This window comes from Mirounga leonina, unplaced genomic scaffold, assembly GCF_011800145.1.
Source record: "Mirounga leonina isolate KUSES-001 unplaced genomic scaffold, KU_Mleo_1.0 Mir_173, whole genome shotgun sequence".
Lineage (NCBI taxonomy): Eukaryota > Metazoa > Chordata > Mammalia > Carnivora > Phocidae > Mirounga > Mirounga leonina.
The window spans coordinates 63,224,855-63,243,882 of record NW_023270447.1 but is presented as its reverse complement, the minus strand read 5'-3'; the positions used below and the strand labels follow the sequence as shown (position 1 = coordinate 63,243,882).

The following is a 19,028-nucleotide window of genomic DNA, read 5'->3' as shown; positions in this document are numbered from 1 at the left end:
TGACAGATCTTGAGTCACAGTGAAGCAACCTACTAGAGTGAGCATTGCTACATTTGGGGAGTCAGATGCCATTTTGATGACTACCCCCAACATCCCATTTCTCCTACCACTCATACTTACTCATATTCCAATGAAATATAACATATGGAAGAGAGAGCTTGATTCATCACTTCTTCCCCCAAATTTTCCATTGCTTTTTATCAGTAGCATTACTGGGGATCAGATAATGAAACAGTAGTTAATTCTTGATGAGAACTAGTAACTGCTGGGTTGTAAACTTTATTAACTACTGTTAATGGTAGAATCCTGGTTCCTGAAATGATTTCTTTTCACAAATTAGTTTTACATTTTGGCTTGGTAGCCTCAGTGAATTGGCCATTGTATTAAACATGAAATGACAAGGTGTCAGTCATCTTTCAATTCAGTTAAATAACATGTTGTTTAGGCCTCAGTTTATCCAGTTTGTGTATTATCTAACTCCTTCCACACTTTCAACCCTTCTCACTAATTTTCCTCCTCCTTTTCCCTAATTTTGGTTGTCATAATGATCATACAGACAACTACTGGATCATGGTAGGAAGAGACACTCATATCAGATTAAGTTACTTGTTAGCTCTGGTAAAAAATACATGTAGTGGGAAGAGGTATTTAAAAACTATTAGGTTTGGAAAATGAGATTTGGATCTGAGTTTATCCCTGTGTCTCATGTTGTTTCTTAGAAAATTGAGAGCTAATTGTACAGGACCTGGTGAGTGAGTGCTCATCTATTAATATTAAATCAGATGATGTAGCCCTGGACTGCAGACCTATGAGCAGTATTTTTCTGATGTTCTAAAATAACCCTTTGGCAATGGCTCTTCTTTTAAATACACTTGTTTAAGGATGTGATTATCTTTGGATGTGTAATGTGAACATCAGAGTAGAGAACAAGCATGTGTTTTCTTTACGTAGTACAAGTTTTGTTGATCCTGGGATTTTTAACTCTCTTGAGCATAAGACTCACTGGTTCCTGGGATCCCTAAGGCACTGAAGTGATTCCTGTGTGGCAGAGAAAGCTGCTTAGATATTGCCTTTTAAAAAATGCTTTGACTTACTTTTAGGCCCAAAGATACGGTTTTCTCATCACCCAAAGACATTGTGACCTTTAGGGTAAATTTTTGGACTGACTTAAGTAGTGATAGGACAAAGGACAAACATACTAAAAATTCCAGATATGTCAGTGGTAACTCTACATAGTTTAGGCTGGGTCCCATTTTTGGATAGACCCTTGTGAGGTTGTACTAGTCCAAGGCTTAATCTTTAGCTCTGTGGTTCCATGTTTTATCAGTGTGCCTGGAATAGCTGCTAATCACCCTCTTCAGACACTGGTTTAAACTAGGCACTATCTTATTTACCATGTAAGGATCTGTCTTTCTGATGACCTGGATACCTGTGTCCACTATTGGGATATTACTTTCTCAGTACCAAGGTTTGTAAAAATTTGAGAGCTTTTTAATGAACAAAGAATTAAAATATAAGAGATTTGATGGTCTTGTGGAATATTTACTTCATAGTTCAGACTGTGAAACACCACTTAGAATTCTGGAGTTTGACAGAAACTTTGTAATATTTTGTACTCTTCCCTTCTGCTACATGCCTCTGAAATGTTTTACCTTGAATTACCTAACTATTGCCTCTGTTCCAGTTTCCACTACATACTGTTAGATTTAAATATGCTTTTCGGAAAAGGTAGCACTTTCATGTGTTCAAAATATAAAAGGTTCAAAGGCGAGTATATACAATGAAAAGTTGTGTTCTTATTCCTGGTCCCTTAGCCACCATTTTCCCTTCCTAGAAGTAACCACTTTTGGTAATTTCTTATGGGACTTTTAAGAGATAATATATGCACAGGCAAGCAACTACATTTAAATATATTCTTTTGCAGTGCTTTTATGCAAGTAGTAGTGTATTGCTCACAGTCCGTGACACCTTGCATTTTTCAATCAGCAGTATAACGTGGAAAGCATGTAAGTGCTCTCTCCATGTACATTAAAGAGCTTCTTCATTCTTTGTTTTTTTTTTTTTTAAGATTTTATTTATTAATTTGACAGAGAGAGAGAGCGAGAGCAGGAACACAAGCAGGGGGAATGGGAGAGGGAGAAACAGGCTTCCCGCAGAGCAGGGAGCCCGATGTGGGACTCGATCCCAGGACCCTGGGATCATGACCTGAGCCGAAGGCAGACGCTTAACGACTGAGCCACCCAGGCGCCCGCTTCTTCATTCTTTCAAGGGACTTTCTTTTTTTTTTTTTTTAATTACGTTATGTTAATCACCATACATTACATCATTAGTTTTTGATGTAGTGTTCCATGATTCATTGTTTGCGTATAACACCCCGTGCTCCATGCAGTTCTAAGGCTATACCTAGGTTATCTTGATTAAGTTGAAAGAGATGCTTAAGTGATTTGGAAACATCTGCTCTTGATGAAGGCATCTTAGAAAGTGTCCTAGGCCCATCCATAGCTCAAATAAGCCCACCTTTCAGGTGGCACAGAAGCAAAGTAATGGAAGGGGCTGTTGACTTGATGTTGAAACATCCAGTTAAACTCTTTCACTCTGCTTATTTTAGCTTTGTGACCTTCAGTACTGCACTGAACTTTCTCAGTTTAATTTTCCTCATTTGAAAAATGAAAGTGCCTGGTAACTAAAGTGTTACACAAATGTAAGCATTACTTATTACCACCATGCTGGTCTTATTTATTCTATCTTGGTTTTATTTGTTTCACTTTCTGACTTTATTCCCTTAAGTACTCTGGTTACTGGAAGCCATGGTTAGAATGACTCACCCAGTAATTCCCTAGTCTTTAAGCCAAAACCATTTCCTATATATGGGGGTTCTGGCACTTTTGCAAATGTACTTTATGGTACCCTTGAGGATGGTCTTTGGATGTTTCCTCACTCTTTAAACTTGTATGAAAGATTAGACCAGGGAATCTTTGTGTAGAAATTCTCTACAGTAGTCCTAAATTTTAACTTCAGTAAATTAATCTCTAGCTTTGCTTTATATTTGTTTTGTGTTGATAGATAGCTAAGTCATTGCTTGTTAACTAGCATTCCTTAGAACATGAACTTTCCTATCAATTTTTAATTATTTTACCTGTATCTGTGGCACCTTTTGAGAGGTTGAAAAAAATTCCATCAGATCAAGACAACAGAAGTTTTGTGTCCATCCCTAGTTGTTAAACACCCTTCTCCAGCCAAGATCAAATAACTTCTGGGTTTTTTATTTTTATTTTTATTTTTTTAAAAGACTTTATTTATTTATTTGACAGAGAGAGACACAGTGAGAGAGGGAACACAAGCAGGGGGAGTGGGAGAGGGAGAAGCAGGCTTCCCGCTGAGCAGGGAGCCTGATGCGGGGCTTGATCCCAGGATCCTGGGATCATGATCTGAGCCGAAGGCAGATGCTTAACGACTGAGCCACCCAGGCGCCCCTTTTCTGGGTTTTTACAGCTAATGCACCTTAACTCGAACAGTCATGGTTGGGTTGACACAGTTACACTGAAAGTAATTTATCAAAGTCCTCATTAGATTGTCTTTTAATATCAACTTGTTAAGCTTGTTCCCTGGGAGATACTTTCCTATTTGTTCTCCTTGTCCTTTAAATATCATTCTGTGGCAGTGGGATAGAGAGTAGAAAATGCCTTATCGTTTAGGGGGAACTCTGCAAGCCTGCAATCCCACACTATATGTATTCATTCTGAAAATATTTGTTAAGCACTTACTTGGTGTCAGACACCGTATCAGGATATGTGGTAGATTCAAAGGCCCTGTCTTTGGTCCGAAGGATCATACAGTTGAATGGGGAAGCAGATGTATAAACTGATAAATGATGCAGTGTAGTATTATCATGGCATTGTGTGCAGGGAGAAATGAAAGCTCTGGAGAAAGCAAACTAGTCTGCCTCAGGAAGTCATGGCTTCAAAGAGACAAGTAAGCTGTGTCTTGAATGATAAGCGTGACTTTGCCAGGTGAATTTAGGGAACTTGGCCTTGGAAGCAGAGGAAACAGAATGTGCAAAGCCTGCAAGGTATTGAGTGTGTGGGTGGGTGGGAGGATTCTCTAGTATATTTTAACTACATGTTGGGGAGTGGCAAGGGATAAAGGTAGGCAGGGGCCAATAAGGTTAAAATTCTAGCCCTGTAGTTGATTTGCTTTATAGTATTGGGATTATGAATATGCTTTAGACTCTCTATTGTATAAGAAGCCCATACTATTGGAAGTCCACCTACTACTCAAATGAAATTATAAGTATTAGAGACATGAAATGTTTTCTAACTGATGAGTAGTAAGAACGGTCTCAGTATTGTGCCCACAAGACGAACATGGAAGTGTACGCAAGTACATTAAATTATCTTAGAAAAGTCTAGTGAAATGCCAGCGGTAGATATTATGTCACTTCTGGAGTTGACATTGATTTTTGAGGCTGAGCATGCTTAATACTCAAGTGGTCTAAGAGTGCTGAATATTTGATGTGTGCTCTTGTTTGCTCAGTGCTTAGGAGGTGTAAGCAGGTAGCTGCAGCCTGATCTCTCAGTATACTTTTTCAGCAAACCTATTGCTTTCCAATAAATCAGAAAACTACTTTCTGCATTTTTCATCTGATGTCATTATGATATGTAGGTGGCAGCTTTCTTGGGCACAGTTGTCTATATAACTGTTCACTACATGAGTCATTGTCTGTTTCTATTCTTCTGCCTGAAAATTCCATCTTGGAAATGACGTCATGCAATTAGTGACTGCTGCACTTTACTAATTATCCACATTGCAGCTGGCTCTGTATGTTATGTTGATGGACCCTACCTATGGCACAGACAAGGGACAAAATGACTTGTTAAATGGACTCAGACTCAACTCCTCCAAATGATATCCCTGTAGAAAAGATGCCAAGCAGGAATCTGCATAAAGCACACGTATGTTTTACATTCTAAGCGTACAGTGCCTAACTTCTGTTATTGTGTCTGCTTAAATCCTTATCACAGTTGTACTTCTCTTTGAGCAAGTGGACAGTTTAAGTAGATACTAATTTTGAAGAAGTTCTGTGTTGGCCCCTGGAATGTGACAGTTCAGCTTACCACACTGAAAAGGTAGGAACCAAATCTATGTAGAGTAGAACACCTTAAAGTTAATTTACTTTAACCAAATTCCTGTTGTTAAAGAAATATTCCGATATTGATAAATTTTTAAAAAATTATACTGTGCCACTGTTAACATGTCCGCTAGAATGTAAGCTCCATGAGGGCAGGGGTGGTTGTGCCTGTTTTATTCACTGTAGTATTTCCAGCACCTAGAGTAGTGCTTGGTATAGATGTAGCTCTTAGTAAATATTTGTTTGAATGAATGAATTGATCTTGTCATCTATAAATCTTTTGTTTCTTACTAGAAGAAATCTTTAACAGGTTATCTGAATATTTGTTTAATTCTTAAGAAACCTAAGTTTTAAAACATATTTTAAAGTTGGGGACCTAGCAGAGAAACAGACCCCACTGTAGATAGTACAAGCAGAGGGAATTTATTTTTTAAAGATTTTATTTATTTATTTGAAAGAGAGCAAGAGAGCAAGTGGGGAGTAGAGGGAGAAGCAGACTCCCCACTGAGCAGGGAGCCCAATGTGGGGCTCATTCCCAGGACCTGGGATCATGACCTGAGCCGAAGGCAGATGCTTAACTGACTGAGCCACCCAGGCGTCCCAAACAGAGGGAATTTAATATACAGAATAGGTTACATGGATGATATAAGAGCCTAGAAGGTAAATGGGCTGGTGAGGCAACCCAGGGATTAACAACACCTGGGAGCTAGTGTGCCCCTAAGGAAATTAGAAGGTGCTGGTGATACCAAAGGCCTGAAGTCTGAGCTATCTGGTGTGAGCTAGAAGCATGGAAAGAAAAGTCGTTTGGTGGCAGCTGGAACTGTGACCCTGTTAAGAGAGCATTACCCTGGCTTCCCTCCTCCTCCTACATCTTATCCTTATTGTTACCTCCCATTGATGGAACTTACCCAGAAACTGGTTGGCAAGGGAGCCTGGGAGATGTAGCTCCCACTGACAGAGTGGAGCAAGGGTAAGATCTAAGTGGAAACAGGCAGAGGCACAAAGCACTTAAAAAAAAAAATCTCCCAAGATGTAATTCTTTCTCCTTGGAGGTAATAGTTGAGTTATTTTGGACCAGAGATAAGAAGGGTTTTCAGGCAGATACAACCTCTTGTGCTTCTAAAGAATCTTAACTGTTGCTGAAACAATAATTAGTCCCAGGAAGTAACGTAACAACTCAGTCATTGCCTAAATAATTAGAATGTGTGTCTAGGAAAATTGGCTTCTGTTGAATCTTCCAGGGGCAGTTTATCAATTTGGTTATTCAGGAAATAAGTTTCCCATCCTATTGATTTTGGGATGCCTTGGGCATGACAGTGTATGTGTGTGTGTGTGTGTGTACATATGTATGTACACACACACACACACATACATTGAGCTTGTCCCATCTACAACTGAAAGACTTGAGTCAACACATAAGATGTACAAAGAGAGTTTTGAGGATTGCAGCCTCGTGGTACAGATTAGACTTTCCTTGACAGTTAATGTTAAGGTAATTGCAATAGACCTAATTTTCCTTGTGCCACATCATTTTAACTAGTCTTATTGGTTTGTCTGGGGTTTTTCCCCCACGACTTTAGGTAGGTTAGCACTGGGGGAGGGAGGTAACACCACTGGATCAACTTTCTTCTGGACCTGAAAAGTATTTTTTGTTTTACAAGGGAGGTTGCTGCTGCCCCATTTCAAGGCCAAGCTTTCCAAGTTATCGCTAGTAGTTTTCTTCTTGATTATAAAGTGTTTAATGAGCTATGTAATAGAAGTTTGGCACTTTCTAGAAGGGCTTTTTTTTGTCAATCAGGTCACCTGCCTTTGGGCCCCTGCTACATTAATGGACTTGGTGGAACTAGGCCAGCGAAGGTTTTCAGTAGAGTGTGAGTATGTTTCTTCTTAGGCTGTTATTTTCTACAGGGGCCACATGTAGAGGACTCTGAGTAAAGTTACCACCTATAAAAATTGCGTAGGTTTCATTGTTTTTCTCTTTCCTCCAAAAATTAATTTCCTTTTGGCAGGTATAATTCACAGATGTAATTAAAAAGTAATTTGGTTCTAAAAAGCGTATCAGACTGCTTCCCAGAGTACCAGTTCTTTTCAGCCAGTTCATTTCAATTTAAGAGGTACATCTATGCATTTTTGAAGCCTCATGTTTAATAATTACAACATTTTGCTACTGTATTTGACTCTTCCATTTTCCAAACTTTCTCCTTCCCTACCCCACTCTTCTGGCTCCTGTATTTCCCCACAGGCTTTGTGGATGCTGGTCCATTGATGGCTGAACTGCTGGTCCCTTCCCAGTGGAAAACCCCAGAGATGAGCCAAATCTGCCTTCAGCTGTGGCCATCCATCAGTGTAAGGTTGCCCTGGCGGTTGTCTTCAGTTTGTCCAACACTCCTCTGCCCCGCCCCCCTTCCCCATCCTCCCTCATGTGTGGCTGAAACTTGCCCTGGAATCCCACCTTTGTAACATATCACTGGGTAGTAATAAGATTTTAATATTGCTGCTACTTTTCATTTTCAAGTAATGTTAAGTAGTTCTCTGACCATTTTTGTTGACCATAGCCCTCTCCCCCGCTGCCCCAGTTTGCATATTTCCTATGGGTATTCTGGGTGCTTTTAAATGCATGTAGGATACAATTTATTTAGAAAGTTCTGGATTTCATAAGCCCAATTGGAGAATGTTGATTTTTTTTTTTTTAATTTCAAGTCAGGACTTTCAAAAAGAAATTTCTTAATTTGAAACAATGAGAACTGGATCCCTCAGGCTCCATGTCCTTTCTCCTCACCCAAAAAATAAATGTGTAATGTTCTCATTTTATGATGTGTCAAAAGTAATAAGGCAAAGCAGGAGTAAGAGAGACCTCCACTCAGCTATAGTCGATAAGCCTGGCCTAGCATAGTGATTTGAAAAAATAGAGAACCTTTTCTTTTTCTTTTTTTTTTTTTTCAAACAAGCATGCTGTCTTTCACAGCTAGTTTTGGGAAGACCATAAAATCCCCAAGCCTCTACTGCAGAGCTTACATCTTTAAATTCAGGTTTACTGATATTAATCCTACAATATTACTTCCTGAAGTGCACTGAAAGTACATTTTGTTGTTCAACTTCTTCCTCTTTCCTTGCCTTACTGGAAGTCCCCCAGTGTGTAGATTTAGAAATGAGTTCTCTGGTGTTTCAAGCCTTAAGTTAAACATTTTGTCTTAATATTGTTTAGATGGTTGCTTTTGTTCTTATGCCTCCAAAAAATAATCTTACAGAATTTTCTATGTGAGCGGGTAACATGCTGCAGTATAAAGCTCAGAAAGGAGAGGGTGCTGGTGTCTTCTTCTTGTTGATACTTTACCACTTGGGTTATAACTGACACAAGCCCTTCAGTGAGAAATAGGAAGGAAATTCCCTGTTCTTACCATGACACTTTTATTCAAAATAGCAATAAACAGCACAGTTAATGGAAACCAATATAAGTGTGACAGCTGATTTGAGAAAGAAAGAGTGGGAAAGATTCAGGCTCTTCTGCTATGTTGAAAGCATATTTGTTGAAAGAAAGCTGTTTGGAACCCGGAACCCTGTCTCTCTGAAGGTAGGCCTGAGGAGTTTGGTTAGAGGAGCTATTTTAGATGGAGGAGAATTGTGAGAAAAACTCTTTCCTGAAGTGTGAGTGCTGTGTTAACATCCCAGCTTGTAGGTGAGAGAAGGGAAGAATCCTTAAAGCAGCATTGGAAGGAAGATTCCAAAGCAGCTCCTCTGAGCATTCTGACTTCGTTCTGAGCCTCATTTCTGAACAGGAGTCTGACACAAGTGACTCAAATCAAAGATCCATACTGTGGGCAGAGTAAAAATAGGGCTCAGTTTCATTAGACTTCTTAATGCATTGAAGGAAGAAAAAAGATTCATTACCATAGACCAGTTATTTTTTGTCTTGTGGGATATTGGGGAGTGGGGAGGCATGAGCATCCTTACGCTTATTAGCTAAACATCATTAAATGCTATTTATTTATTTTATTAAAGATTTTATTTATTTATTTGACAGAGAGAGACACAGCGAGAGAGGGAACACAAGCAGGGGGAGTGGGGGAGGGAGAAGCAGGCTTACTGAGCAGGTAGCCCGATGCGGAACTCGATCCCAGGACCCTGGGATCATGACCTGAGCCGAAGGCAGACGCTTAACGACTGAGCCACCCAGGTGCCCCTAAATGCTATTTTTTAAAAAAGCACTTTGGGGCATCTGGGTGGTTCAGTAGTTTGGACAGCCGACTCTTGATTTTGGCTCAAGTCATGATCTTGGGTCGTGGGCTCAAGCACCCCCCACCCCACCCCATTCTGTCACCCCTTTAGGTTCCATGCTCAGCACAGAGTCTTTTTGTCCCTATCCTCCCCAACCCCACTCCCGAGCACTCTGTCTCATAAATCAATCAATCAATAAAATCTTTTTAAAAAAGCGAACACTTTATTTTTTTTCTGCTTTTGAAAATTACTCATTTGTGAAAAAAATCTTTGTGAAGTATGAGAAAATATAATGATGGAGAAGATACTTCACAAAATCCCTATCATCCATTTTTTTTACTTGCGCTTATTCCATAATAATTTTATGTCATTATTGTTTTGCTTAACATTTATCATAAGCATTTTTCATGACATTAAAAACATTTAAATACCTTTATTATATTCCATCATTTGAATATGTCATTACTTATTTAACTCTTGCCCAATTGTTGGACATTAGAATTTTTAGTTTTTCAATATTATAAATAATGGTACAATGTAAATTTTTGTATTGCTGTTAGACTAATGGATTATGTGTTCAGAGGTGAGTGGTCACGTGGGCCCTCTAATTTTAAAAAGTTGTCAGGAAGTCCTCTGGGCTGAGTCCATGCAGAGACAACCTTGCTATGGGGTTGTCATTCTGAACTGCTTCACTGTAGTGGACATCTGTTGAGGCAAAGAGTGGAGAGCTATGGAGAATCCTGGCTTGACCATAAGGAACAGATTTATGGAACATGATCACAGAAAGATGGGCCAACATATATTCTTATCTCATGCATAGTCTTCCACATTATATGGTTGATATATGGAAATATTGTTGTGTATTGATCAGCATCTTAATGTCGTTCATACAGTCCTCCTTCACTTAACCAGTCCACTGGGAAGATGGATTAGAGGTCCTACATTGGTAGAAAGGGGTTAATACTACCGTGTTTTTGTTTGATTTGGGGGTTTTTTAGTTTTTTTTTTTTTTTTGTTTTTTTTTTTAAGATTTATTTATTTGAGAGAGAGCAGGGGAAGAGGGAGGACAGTCTTAAGCAGACTCTGCCCTGAGCACAGAGCCCGACGTGGGGCTCAATCTCAAGACCCTGAGATCATGACCTGAGCCAAAACCAAGAGTCGGGCGTTTAACCGACTGAGCCACCCCGCCACCCCTGGTTCTTTTTTTAATAAGAGCTTTCCTTGGACTATAAATTCCATCAAGACAGGGACTGTGTCCCATGTATATCTGTATGCCTAATGGGCAGCATCTGACACATAGTGTCTATGCCTCCATCGTGAACACTGTTATTCTTTTAATGTGTGTTCAGATCATATTCTTTTTTTGTCTTCTGAAAGTTATTCTCATGCTGTTAACTCAGATATTTGAAGATCTGTGACATTCCAGGAAGCCAAGCAGGTGAATTTCATGGTTGTTTTGTTGTAGTTTCTTTGTGCCCTTTCTTTTTTTGTGCTTTTGGCATCCGTGCCACATTGAAAGCTGGAGCCAGTCACGAAGCTAGTACTCTGCCCTCTCAGTAGGAGGTTGTGGTGTGGCACATCATCTTGCATCTTGGGAGAAATGTAGCATGGGGTGTGAAACAGGAGGCTGAAAAAGCACTCCTTTAGCCTTTTTGTGGGATGGGAGTAAATATTTAGACACTGTTCTCAGGTGCTGCAGAAATTAATAATAACCTTGCAGCAGTTTTAGAAGCTCTTCTTGTACCCACTGGAACAGGTCTGTTTAATTTGAAGAACCTTACTTTAGCTCTTTTGAAGCTGTGATTTTTTTTCCTAGAGACCTACCCCGGATTCTTCTACACACTGTTCTTTTTGCAGGACCTTTCTATCCGTACCGCTAATATTTGCCCCACCCCCTTGCACCACACTGACCTGAATCTCATTATACCCAATTCTGAAATACCTAGTTTTTAAACATGGTAGTGTTTTCTTTTTGAAAGAGCCAAATCTTCACCCTTTGTTCTCCTCCCTTAAGCCAGAGCTGTTTTGATGACTAACATGCAACCGTCTGTACTTTGATCCCAGAATTAATTTCTAGTCTTCTGTTTGTTTGGAAATGAAAGTTCTCTAGCTTGTTTGGATACGGTTGTGATTCAGCTAAACTGGCACTGATTTTCCGTCTGTTTGCCATTGGTTGGGGCTCCTCTGATGTGTTAGGAAAGCTGCTGCACACCGTTGGGGAGAGAACGTCATGTGTTCGTGGTCTTGCACAAGGGTTTGTTTGTGGACTCAGGTTTTGTGTAAAAAGCCTCCTTCTGGCAGAAAGGCATGAGCCTCCCTTCAAATAATTGAAAGGCATATTCTGCCTGGCCACTTGTTCTTGAGCTCTAGTATATTCTCCACTTCTGGGCTTCCTTTGAGGAGGAAGAATATGGGTAAGAAGGGGTGTGAATAAGCCTTCATACACAATCTCAGATGTTGGGCTTCCCAGCAGCAGAGAGTGAATTGTTTGTTATAATAGAAAAGACCACCTAAAGAGCAGGATATCAATTTAGCGACCATTATTGAGCATCCATGTATAACACATATTTGGGGGTGTATAAAGATGATTCTAATTCCAGCCTAGCTGGTAATTTCTTCTATGAACTTGGTTAAATGACTTGGCCTCTCTGGACCTTAGTTTCCCCAACTGTGCTTGACTAGATAATCCTTAAAGTTCTTTCCAATTTTGGAATTCTATATCTAAATGTTCAAACTAAATGGCCTAGAAATGATTCCTGTAGAGGACTTCTCAACCTCAACACTGTTGATATTTTAGATACTTCTTTGTTGAGAGGTTGTCCTGTGCCTCATAGGATGTTTACCACCATCCCTGGCCTTGCCCACTAGATGCCAGTAGCATTCTCTGCCCCCCCCCCCCCCCCCCCACCAGTTGTGACAACTAAAAATGTCTCCAGACGTTGACATTGCCCCTTGGGGGAAATTGCTTCAGTTGAGAGGCATTGCTCCAGAAAGAGGAGAGTGGTACTGTTTGAAGGTGGGCTATTTTTAATTATCTATTTTCATATTGTTCCTCTTCTGCTTATTACCCATCCTGGGGATGGAGAATGAAGAGCAACCTCATTGGTCAAGAGCTATATCACTCTTCTTTAGTGGCTTCTTTTCAAGATACACCTGTCCTAACTGGGCGGGCTCACTTTGCATCTTCAGTATTTTTTTTAGAATCTGAGTAGATGCTGGTTGTTGCCAAGAGGAAGTTAAGGCTTTAACCTGAAAGAACCTAAAAAATGTACAGAAGTAAATGTCCCTAGAGGGTGAAGACAATGACTTCTAGTGAATCAAGTGAGCTTTTGTTACCTGAAGTTAGGTCATGAGTGATAGGAAATTCATTTAATTATAATATCAAGTTTTGAAATATCAGGTCCACCTGACCGACTTTGAAATGATTGCCTAGCTTTTAGCTCAGTGATCCCCCCCTCGCCACCTCCTCCCCACAACCTGCTGTTAGCCATTGAGGTAGTGATTGAAATGTACTAGTTCTCTTATGAGATCTAATTTTAATACTTGTTACTTTTGCTGCAATATGTTGATTTTAGGTTGAATAACTTTGCATCCCCACCCCCCACCCCCCGCCCCCGGTGTCATCTTTTCCTCATTTCTTGCAAATCCAGTCTTGACTGGGTTAGGTACAGAATGATGCTGTTTGCCGACTGGGTTAGAGTATGTTTTGTGAGCATCCTTACTGGGATGCTGTGGGATCCCAAAGCCATGATTGAGACACTTAAGCCTGTGTCAGTCCCTATCCCTCGGTCCTGGCAGGCTCCGTGTTCCATCCCAGCTGAGCTTTTGCTGGAGTAATTGCCCACATAGAGCCTTCAAGCCAAACAATTGTTCGTACTGAGATAGTCTCACTGTTTAGCTCCTAATGAAACAATCTCCTTCCTGCCCCCAATGAAAGCAGCTATTTTTTTATTTCCTCCCTCCCTTTTTGGAGATGCCATGTCTCAGCTGCCACTCTTCTGTCTTATTCATAAATGCTTTAAGCAGAGTCTTTGTGCAGAGGAAATTGGCTAGAGCCAAAATATCATGGGCTAACCAGGAGACAAAGAGCATTAAGGATACCCTTTCCCTAACTTTCTATGTAGGATATTTAAATTACCTTTGTGTGATTTTCTGAGTAATAAGCAGTTTAAACCTCAAGTCCACATAAGAAAAATACTAGGTTTTAAAAAAGTGTACTAAATTAGTTGTTACATAAAGGAGCTTACAGAAATAAACAAAAATAAAAATAAAACCCAACAACAAAAAACCATAGATGAGTGCCACAGGACAACAAGATTCTCTGGGAATCAAGGCAAGAAGAGGCTTGATTGGGAAAGTGGATAGAGCAAGATTTTCACAAAATGATGTTTTGCAAATACAAGTAATATCCCAGGTACAGCTCTTTGTGAGAGATCCAAAGTTAATCAGGAAAGTATAAGTAGTCCAGTTTTCCTTACTGACCAAAATTTAGAACCTCCAAAATATGAATTCAGGAAGGAGAGTCCAAAGTAGAAATGACGGGTTGCCCAGGTAGCTCCAATGTGTTCTGCTTCTCTTCCCCACTTGGGGTTGCTTCTTCTGGATTAGTGATGCTTTCTTCATGTTGCCATCTCTGTTCTAAAGCTCTGGCTCATACAGACACAAATCACTTCCTTTGATTCTTTCCCTTTAACCCTGTTAAGACGGTTTAGAACTTTGAGTACAAAGGGAGAACAAAAAAGGGAATTTATTACAAAATATATACCCCTAAAAAATAATCCACTATTTTTGGACTAAAAAATAATCACCCTTTCAAAATTCAATTGTTGATCCTACCTTAGTTTGTTCCTAGTCCCTCTTCTACTTCCTGATCCTGAGGTCTCTATGCCTTAGCGTTATGGGACCAGAGTAGCTTCCTGGTTACTTTGCTTGATTTCTTTTTGCTGAGCACCACGCTCTCCTCCAGGAGAAAGGTGCTATCTAAGGATCCACCACCCAGGAGTTTACTCTCTAGAGAACTTGACCTGAGGTAAGAGCCAAATTAGCCTTTTTGTGCTGCTGCTCACATGGGGCTCTTTTACTCATTTCTCTGTAGTTAGGCATCCAGGCCTCTTCCTGAGGTTGTTGACACAGTAAGAGACCTCATCCTCCAAGTGGAAATGAAAGTTCTCCAGAAAGAGTGGGGCTTCCCACTTGGAGGCCCAGCAGCATGTAGTACAACTTGTATACTGCTCTCTCATGGGAGCATTTATTTAACAAGAACTGTGTACATACTGGTTTTTCTTTTAGAAGGGAAAACGTTTGGGCGCCTGGGTGGCTCAGATGGTTGAGCGTCTGCCTTTGGCTCGGGTCGTGATCCCGGGTCCTGGGATCGAGTTCCGCATCGGGCTCCCTGCTCCTTGGGAGCCTGCTTCTCTCTCTCTCTCTCTCTGTCTCTCATGAATAAATAAATAAAAATCTTAAAAAAAAAAAAAGATTTAGAAGGGAAAACTTTTATTTTGACTACCTTAAAATTTAAAAACAGTTAAACAGCAAAGCATATTTTTTTTTTATAGCAAAGCACATTCTAAATGAAGTAACAATGGTTAAAAGGAAATTTAAAAATTAAGAAACAAAAAATTGCGGGGTGCCTGGGTGGCTCAGTCGTTAAGCGTCTGCCTTTGGCTCGGGTCATGATCCCAGGGTCCTGGGATCGAGCCCCGCATCGGGCTCCCTGCTCAGTGGAGAGTCTGCTTCTCCCTCTCCCACTCCCCCTGCTTGTGTTCCCTCTCTCGCTGTGTCTCTGTCTGTCAAATAAATGAATAAAATCTTTAAAAGAAAAAAAAAAGAAAGAAACAAATAATTGCAAGAAGTTAATTCCCCTAAATTCATCTATGAATTTAGGGCTAAACGAATATAAACATTACTAAGTTTAGCTGGGGGTGTCGTTTACTTTTTGTTTGTGTTGCATTGTTTTTGTGTGTTTGGTTTTTAGAGGGGGGAGGGGCAGAGGGAGAGAGAGAGAGAATCTCCAGCAGATTCCATGCTGGGCATGGAACCCATCTTGGGGTTTGATCTCACGACCCTGAGATCATGACCTGAGCTGAAATCAAAGAGTCAGATGCTTAACTGACTAAGCCACCCGGGCACCCCTGTGTTGCGTTGTTTTTTAAAATTAATCAAAATTTATTGAGATAAATGTTAAGTTACTTTTGTAGATTTTTAAATAACAGCTCATTGCATTTCCTGTATTGTTTCAAGTATCTCTACGTGGTCATGTCAAACTTCAGTTTAATGGTTTAAGTAATAGTGGATATTTTATTTCCATCAAAGTGCAGTAGTCGTACGGTCCAATTATGCAGAGTCCAATGAATTGGAAATAACATGTTCCTAAGAATGATATTAAGTAGTATCTTAGGAAATGAGAGCAAATGTAGCATCCATTAAATAACAGCCATTTCCTAAAAAGAGATAAATCAAAATTACTTTTAAAGAGAGAAATAGGCAGATGTCCCATGGATGGCTGTGGATGTTCAGGGGGCAGCTGCTGTAGAAGCTAAATCAAACCTGCATGTAACCCTGGGTCCCTTTGGCCTCATGGTTTAACCCTCCTCCTTCCTGGGGAACCTGATGAGGGAGAGGGATGCCCTGGCCCTTTCAGGCCTCTGCTTGTTGAATAGCCACTGGGGGGAAGTTGAAATTTAAACTCTCTTTTAGCCAATTTTTGTCTGCTATGACCAGTTTTTTTTCTTAGCTCATTGAGGTTTCCTCTCAGTCGACAGGGATGCCAACCAACTTTGTTGAGCTTTTTTCTCATGGGACATAATCCATCTTTGGCAGAGGAAGTGTTTCTTTCCAGTTCTCTCTCTAGGTCTTTGGCCCTCTCTCCATAGGAGCTGCTCTTCTGGTGTATACCGCTGGTGTTTTCATATACTTTGGGAAGTTTCTTCATTTCTAAGCAGTACATTACCTCATGGATTAGCTTTCTGCACGTTTCATTATATGTTCTTGCTGTAGTTGGGTCAGTGTTCGAAGTTTCAGCTAAAGCTCTTGAATTTCACTTCCAAGCTGTGAATCTTCAAATTGCAAAGATGCTTGCTCGGTTTGGAAATTACTCGTTGGATGTGTAAGCTCTTTTCTTCACATAATTTTTTAAATGTTCCTAGCTTTTTCCCTTCAGGCCTTTTTAAGGGGACATTTAAGTCATGGAGGCATTTCTTCAGTCGACTTTGGACTCATAGTCTAGGTGGTCCATTTTCTGATCCACTCTTTTTGTCTAATCCCAAATTGCCGTCATTCATGCATCTCTAAGCACATCATCTCCAGCACAGTTTCAGTCAGAGATTTTTAGCTGGCTCTCTGTATCATTTACAACCTATTTCATTTGTGTCTGAGTTTTCAAGCGTTTTTTCCCTTCTGTTCCCACGCTCTTTGCTTCCACCCTGCGGCTTCCTGGGAAAGCAGCTCTAGGCTTTCCTGAAGATAAGTATTTTCAACCATACCATCCATTCTTTTCCTCTGAAGTTGTTTTACATTCTTCCAAGATGCTTTTAGTGTTTTTGGCACCAGTCAGTAGGAATTGGAGAGATTTTGATGTATCTTTGGGTGACCATGTGTTGTCCTTGAAGGCAAGCTGTCATCCCTGCATGAAATGAAAGCTTAGGGGGCTCACTTTTCTGTTCTTTTTCTAGAAAGCCTATTATTTTGTCTTCAAGTGAAGAGGTGGCCTTTTTTTTTTTTGTATTTTTTGCCGTACTCTATGTTTGTAACATCAGAGGACTGGCCTCCACTGGAGGCATCAGCTTGTGTAATCAGCTGAATCTTCTCACTGACTTTATGAGATTCTTCAGCCCTGGGCAGAAAATCTTTTAACTAGCTCTTTTTCCCTCCTTAAAATATGTTGGTTCTTTACTATAAAAACAATCATAGCAGCACATACCAGTACCTCCCAGGGAAACCCCAAGAGACTTGGACCTTGTCTCAAGCCTTCAGACAGCACCACCCAGAATACTGCACAGCCATTCCAGGACTGGCTGGAGGCCCTCTGGTTGGAATCAGGGACTCACCTCACCCAGGAGTCCCTCTGCCTGTGTCCTGTTCCTGAATGTGAAAAAGGCCTCTGGGTGTCTGTGGGTAGGATTTACCTTCAGACATTTCTGTGTGTGGCTGGAACATAGCAGCTGGTACCTGTACACACAGTTTTAAGGTTATTGGTATATAGAGGTGAGAGGAGTAATAAGAATTGAATCTAGAAAGGCCCAGATCAGGCAAAAATTTAAGCTACACTTAGGAGTTTAAAGTTCACTTGGCCATGGGGGTCCAGTTACATGTCTTTGAATGGGGTGATAACATCATCAGAACATACCTTTGCCAGAATGTCCTTTTCAGAGTAAAAAAAAAAAAAAAAGGCCGTAGGAGGACCTGCCCTTTCCCTTCTGAAGTATTCTGAAGAGTTGAGTAATAATGGTACAGATTGGTTGATTTGGTAGTTTTTTATTACCAGAAACATCACCTAAGTATGCACTAGTTATCCACTGCTGGGACAGACAGAAAGGAAGAGTTACAGCCTAAACTACATTGAATCCCTACCTACTACTAACCAGGAAAGTAAGAGTGGTGCGGACCTAAAATAACTAAAAGTTAACTGCCCTTCTTTGAGTCTTTTCAGAGTAGCTCAATGAATTTTAGAGATACTGTTACTACCTTTGAGAAGAGGTAGGTTTCAGAGATAATCTTATCTAGGTAAGGAAATTGACTCTTGGAGAAGTGAATTGACTTGCCTGAAGTCAAACAGCTGATTAGTGGCACAGTTTAGATAACCCCTATCTTTAACTGTGTGGCTAGCCGGGGCTAAGTAAATAACATGAGATACATACAAACATGTTTTGGACTAGTTCAGAGCAAGTACTAGTTTTGCTAGGATATCAAGGAAATGAATAGCCACCGTATAAAGTTGCCGAGGAAAGCTGCTACACCCAGCTGTAGACATGTGCCTTGTTTTGGCCCCTGGCCCTTTGGCTATGTTATTATTTTTGGACTGATTCCTTTAGGCTCTTTTTCAGTTGTATTTAATTTTTTGGTCCTCCCTTGCCCAGGGCTGAGCAAAGTCAAGGCAAATCCAGGTCTGTAAGCACTGCTAACACCTACGGAAAGATGAAGAATGTCTGCTTCCCTGTTGATTTCTTAGCTTTAATGTCTTTAGAGAAAAGACATTTTAAGTTAACTGCTGAAATAAGTTTAGGTGTAGATTGACTAATCATTTCATCAATGAGTGCTTAGTGTTGTACTTAACTAACCCTTTTTGGGTTTCCTGGTAGGAGGATAATGTCGCTTTGCTTCATCTCCACTGATGTCATAGCAATCCAATTGCTGTCTCTGTTCTATCACTGACCTCCTGGATTGAGTTGGTTCATCTGTCGCGTATTTGGTTGGGTGCATGAGTAGATGCTATCTTTTTTTTTTTTTTTTAAGATTTTATTTACCTATTTGAGAGAGAGAGAGAGAGAGGAGGAGAAGAGGGGGAGGGAGATGGACAAGCAGACTGCACCAAGCGTGCAGCCCGACGTGGGGCTTGATCTCAGGACCCCGAGATCATGACCTGAGCTGAAACCAAAAGTCAAATGCTTAACTGCCTGAGCTACCCAAGCACCCCTGAGTAGCTGCTATCTTAAGTTCCATCTTTATCTTGCATACCTTGTTATTTTAT

The 19,028-nt window shown here is 40.4% G+C and overlaps 1 protein-coding gene across 4 annotated transcripts in view; it reads left to right on the top strand.

Annotated features, from left to right (window-relative positions):
- The window catches only part of SMAP2 (small ArfGAP2), a 48,293-nt gene that overhangs the window by 1,816 nt on the left and 27,449 nt on the right, over nt 1–19,028 (top strand). The window contains exons 2-4 of one of the 4 annotated variants that reach the window (XM_035018909.1): nt 5,022–5,126; nt 6,927–6,999; nt 7,371–7,474. The exons of 1 other annotated variant lie outside the window; for it this stretch is intronic. The gene's annotated coding sequence lies outside the window, so the exon portion shown is untranslated. Of the gene's footprint in view, nt 1–4,146; nt 5,127–6,926; nt 7,475–19,028 lie in introns of those variants that run through there. 2 more of the 4 variants (XM_035018908.1, XM_035018910.1) reach the window with 2 other exon arrangements.